Source organism: Malurus melanocephalus, unplaced genomic scaffold (genome assembly GCF_030028575.1).
Source record: "Malurus melanocephalus ecotype Western Australia unplaced genomic scaffold, MMel_1.1 scaffold_0, whole genome shotgun sequence".
NCBI lineage: Eukaryota > Metazoa > Chordata > Aves > Passeriformes > Maluridae > Malurus > Malurus melanocephalus.
This window is the reverse complement of record NW_026623232.1, coordinates 4,204,429-4,210,176: the sequence shown is the minus strand read 5'-3', so window position 1 is coordinate 4,210,176 and position 5,748 is coordinate 4,204,429.

Sequence of the window (5,748 nt, the reverse complement as noted above, 5' to 3'; positions counted from 1 at the left end):
AATCTATATTGAATCCCTTGTGCAGTAAGCAGCCATGGAAAGGTTTTGTGGAATTAGTATTATAAATCACACATTCAATCCCTTTGTGAGTGTTGAAAGCATTGTCATTCTTCTAATCACTATATCCTATCTTTGATCCATAACAAATATGCATACCCAGCTCTACTAATCTCCATTATGATTGTAAGATATCTGTATTTGCCAGTACCATGCCAGCAGAAATAGTTAACATTTTTCTTCCTCCTAAGATTTTTGGCTTTTTCTTTTTTTTCCTCCTCTACCCATTCAAGCACATAGGTATTTCCTAGTATAATATAATGTAATGTAATGTAATAGTATAATACAATACTATATAATATAATCCAATATTATATAATTCAAAATAGATATAAATAAAAAGTTGAAAACAAGAWGAAGCCCTTTTATTTTAAAATATARTAAGATCATTACAATGAGAAAATCTCTTGGTCATTTTTAGTGATAATGATTCACAGCTTTATTTTCAGTATGACATGACTGTAATATTTCCAAGTATGTGCCATTTTATTATATAGCCCAAGAGAAATTACATGGGTTATTTCTAGAAGTACGTCACAAGTGGCTGTTATTACAGGCAGAAGGTCAGGGACATTCCTGGCTTTAAAGAAGGATGTAATCAATAAACAGAGAAATTACAGTTAAACACCTGCCAAAGTCTTTTCTAGGACTGGGCCTTTACTTGCTTTAGTTTTAAAATTCGATTATTTAAYTACTAMTAATAATAAATTAATAATTTATTATTGTTTGATAATATCAAAGATATCTCTGTTCTCCATTGTCTTTCAGTCAATATGGCAGGTTTCCAGTTGGCCATTCCAGTCCAGCTCTTCTGTTCTCTTAGGACAACAGCAGGACAACAGCTTGATAGTGGATACATAAATATAGATATTTATGTGTGTTTGCATATCTCAGGTTTCACAGTTGAARACTCAGGGTTGATGGACATAGCAATCCCACTTAATCACAAGAAAGATCTTCAGATCTGTTCAGGTTCTTCAGCAAAAAGAAATGAGAAATGCCTCTCAAAGGGTTAGGAGAGTTGTCTGCACAGACCAAAGTTCCAGCTACCTCTAAGGATAATGTTAAAAAGGATTTAAAGGATTTTTAGGAATGGATAGATACAGCAAATAATGGGTGCAGCAAATAATCATAGATCCTGAAAAAGGGAAAACGGTTCATTCAATGGGTAACGGCAAAGACACTTGATGAGGTTTGAAATTGTTTGGATGGAAGAGAGGAGCTTTTTCTCTTCAGGAGGAACTGAAGGAAAGTTCAGATGTTGGATTTCCTCCCAATCATTCCACTTTAACACATAAAAAGGAGTAAACCTGAAACCACATGCCCTGCAGAAATACTTCAGCTTGTTGGCTAGGAAGAGATGGAGGAGAAATTAATTAAATCTGATTCTTTCCTTGTCTCACCTGTAGCTGCACAGGGAACTGAACCCAGAAGATGGCAGAAGGGAAGCCATGTGATGATCTAAATGACCTTCATGATGTCAGTMCCTTTAAATCACTCAGCAGTTCTCAAATTCACTCTTGAAGTGCTTGAAGCAGCAGCAGAAGCTTAGACCAGCTGCGGGATGAACCACTCTTCAAAATACTGAACAGCTGCTTCTCCTGAGGAGCTCTAACATGTTACTAAATGCAGACCTTTCTCTATTTTTCCATAGGCATTACTTGACTGTACTATTTTTATGGATCTTATGATTTTAGGGTGTTACCCTAATTGATACCATTTGGGTATTATCAATTGATGCACATATTCTCACATTTCAGTGTAAAACTACAGACTATGTCACATGGGGGCCCTGGGCATCCTTTTCCAGGGCAAGCATTGTTTTTGCAGTACATGGGCTGGTTATGTCCCCTAACAGAGTAATTGGCCAGTGCTTCTGTATGTCTGTGATCGTGCTGCCACACACCCCACACTGCTCACTGTCCAYGTTAATACATGGAAAATACATGTTAATACATGAAATACAACACAAGCTCGAGAAAATGTGTAGTTAATACAGCTTGTATTAATTTATGCTCTAGGAACTGTAAGCTGGATAACACTGAACACTGTGGAACTRCTCTCTGGGGAGGAGCTTAAATAAAGTCAGCCTCTATTTTGTACATTTGATTCTTCATAGCTGAAGTCAGCCAAGAAAGCCATCTAGGATGGATACTGTGTCTCCCAATGCTTTCCTCTAAAACTGCTGTAGAGAGAGARAGAGGGGGAAACAGCTCTTGGCAGATAGTAGAAGATAGTAAACAACTTGAAAATATGTTGATATGCACTGAAAGAAATGTAGCATTCCTTCACTCAAAATTAAGGGTATCAAACCAAGTCTACTTTCTGCATAGGAAAGTCAGGTTGCAGAGGAACTGAACTAGTATATTAAAATTAATATTATAAAGAGTTGATCAGCCCTGAATCTTTTGTCCAATACAGAGATATTTGTTTTTTATTCATAAAACAGATGTCCTCAAAGAGGACACTGCCAAGTTTTGGAGAAATAAGACTCTTGGAGATTGGAAATACCTTTGATTCAAGCAGCAGATATTGTTGGTGCAAGGGAGGCAGATTTTGGTTCATTAAGTTAATGGGGAAACTTTAACAAAGAAATAATTCTAGAATTCATGCATAGGTGCCTCTCTTATCAAGTGTTGTTTCTAATACCAGTTTTTTTTTAGATTAACTACACTGCCTTAATTTGCTTTCTTTTTGCTTCCTGCAAAAATCCAYGTATATCCTGGAACACCATTTTTGGAATTTGGGTGTTCGTACTTTTGTTTACGTCTGTGCATAATCATATTCCCATCTCTTCTGATATTGTTTCTTCCATGCCATAGCACTGTGGCTACTTTAAAAACAAAGCAAACCAACCCAAATTTAAAAAAAATATATCAAATAATTGAACAAGAACTGACATAGTGATTGAAAAACACAACAGAAGCATCTGCATTTATGTTTCAGCATATAATAACATAAATAAAACAAACTATAACTGAGATGTATACCTATATGGCTGGTCTTGAATAAAATGACAATTATCAGGTGCATTTATTCTTGCATAAAATAAGTAAAACACACTTGGCCAATCACATCCTGAAGTGTGGGCATCCTGCCAGCTACAATTCTGAAAAYAGCATACATAAACCTAACAGTATTAGCAAAAATAAACTGGTTGTATATGATGGGTAATGATTTACCTAGTTAAGAACTCTTTTGTTACCCTTACAGAAAAAAAAGATCAAAACAACACAAAGCAGAAAGTGTCATCACTGTARCAATCAGATATCAACATTCATGATTTTTCATTCCATTACTTATGCTTCTTTCTTCTTTAATTGGTCTGATACATAAGTATTTTCAGACGGGTGAGATATTATTAGTTATGTCGACTCTGCAGGATGCCTAGAAAATGAAATGCTATTAATTGCTCTGAAATAATAAAATAAAATAAAATAAAATAAAATAAAATAAAATAAAATAAAATAAAATAAAATAAAATAAAATAAAATAAAATAAAATAAAATAAAATAAAATATAATAAAATCTGGTAACAGAACATGAGTGTTGCAACGAGCTGCACAATGTGTCCGGGGCCTGGCACAGCGGCCATGAAAGGAGCATGGCCCTGAGTGCCACCCGTGAGTGCCCGCAGGCCCGGTGCCCCCGGAGCGCTGCGCGGTGCCCCGAGGGCGCGGCCGGACTGGGCCTCGCAGGGGCCGCGGTCCCGGGGAGCCGGAAGGCACTGCCCCCGTCCCGGAGCCCCTGCCCCCGGCGGCTGAGGGGGCTGGAAAGCGGCGGGCGAGGAGCCGGCAGCGGGCAGCCAGGGCCCGGCCGAGAGGGGGGGATGAGGCGGCCGAGAGGGCACGTCTGGTCAGCCCAGGAAAACCAGAGCCCGGGTCCTGGCGAGGAAGAGGTACTGTGGAAAAAGGGGGTGCCCCACTCCTACCTTGCGTCCGTCGGAGGAAGGAGGCCACTWAATCGTCTCGGTCGGAGATAAAAAGGGCATTCTCACTCAGCAAAAGCTCTGAAGCAAATATTGACCCCAAGCAGTGCCCTCATCTGCCTGGGCCCTGCTCCCGAGCGAGAGAAGAGTGAGAAGCCTCCTTATCCCCCGTGAGCTCCGGGGGGCAGGGGCTCGGGAGCGACGGTCCGAGCGTGCCTGAGGGGACCCCCACGAATTCTTGTAAATAAAAACTCAGCGACCGGAGTACAGAACCGTGCGAGGGGCGGAGGGAGGGACGGAAAACAGCCCCCCGACTCGGACGCCTTCTCTGTGGGCTCCCCCCGGAAGGAGGGACGCTACCGGCAGTCACCGACTCCTGCTCTCGGAGCACCCAGGATCTCTCCCCGTCCAAAGCACTCGGCTCCGGGCACAGGCACGTTCCCAGACGGTTACTGCTTGCCCGCTTGAATAGGAGAGGTTTKCAGGTTGGGAACAGACGGGAAAGAGATTTCCCACCGTGGGGAGGTGTGRATGAGTAAGTACAGTGAGAAGGTGGGGGAGGCTGACGGGGTCCCACCGCTGTTTTCGGCGGCGCGCTGCACAGGCTTGGGCCAGCCTGGAAAGGGCATGAGGGACCCTCTGCAGGAGACAGACCCGGGAAAACGAAAAGAAGGCTGAACAGTGTAGAGCAGGGAAGGCATAGCGAGGCGGAGATAACCTCATAGCTCCTTCCAGAGCTAAACGTCTGGCCCGCGCAAGCACTGCCGAGAGATTCTCGTCCAGAAGACGATGGCATTTGGGTTAAATTGAGTAAGACCCTGCAGGTCAAACCGAAGGGCCGGCAGACGCTGCTCCTGCCGGGAGAAACTTAGACCGGAACGAACTGAAACGGCGCTCCACGTTAAAATTAAAGCTCCCGCCGCTTGCATCGGCCGSCCGGCCCACGCGTGGGACAGAGCCTGAGGGCGGCGCTCCCGGGCGGCGCTGGGCGACGGGCACCGAGCAGAGCCCGGGCTGGGGCCGCTCCCGTGTGGGCAGCGCCGTGCCGGTGTCAGCTCCGGTCCCCGGCGCTGCCGGAATCTCCTTCCCAGGGGCGAGGCCACTCGGCCCGGCCAGACTGCGACAAGCTTCCCAAAAACCAGACGCTTGCTGAGTGGTCTTTGCGGCGCTCAGCTCTTCCTGACAGCGCTGGTAACACGGTCTCCCCTAGACGTCCTGCACCCGCTCCGCACATACATATTTCCGTATTTTTTTATGTCAGGTCCCTCGGCAACGAGCACTGGTGGAGCCAGGGGCTAAGACCCTGCTTTCTAGCCGGGTAAAGGACAGCTGACCTCAGCCTATGCTTCTGTCCAGGCTGCACTAACAGGTTGTCCTGGAAAAAAAAAAAAAAAAAAAAACAATAGAAAGAGAGAAAGAGAGAAAGAGAGAAAGAAAGGAAAGAAAGAAAGAGAGAAAGAGAGAGAGAAAAAGAGCGAAAGAGAGAAAGAAAGAGAGAAAGAGAGGAAAAGAGGAAGAGAGAAAGAGAGAAAGAAAGAGAAAGAAAGAGAGAAAGAAAGAGAGAAAGAAAGAAAGAGAGAAAGAAAGAAAGAAAGAGAGAAAGAAAGAGAGAAAGAAAGAGAGAAAGAAAGAGAGAAAGAGAGAAAGAAAGAAAGGAAGGAAGGAAGGAAGGAAGGAAGGAAGGAAGGAAGAAAGAAAGAAAGAAAGAAAGAAAGAAAGAAAGAAAGAAAGAAAGAAAGAAAGAAAGAAAGAAAGAAAGAAAG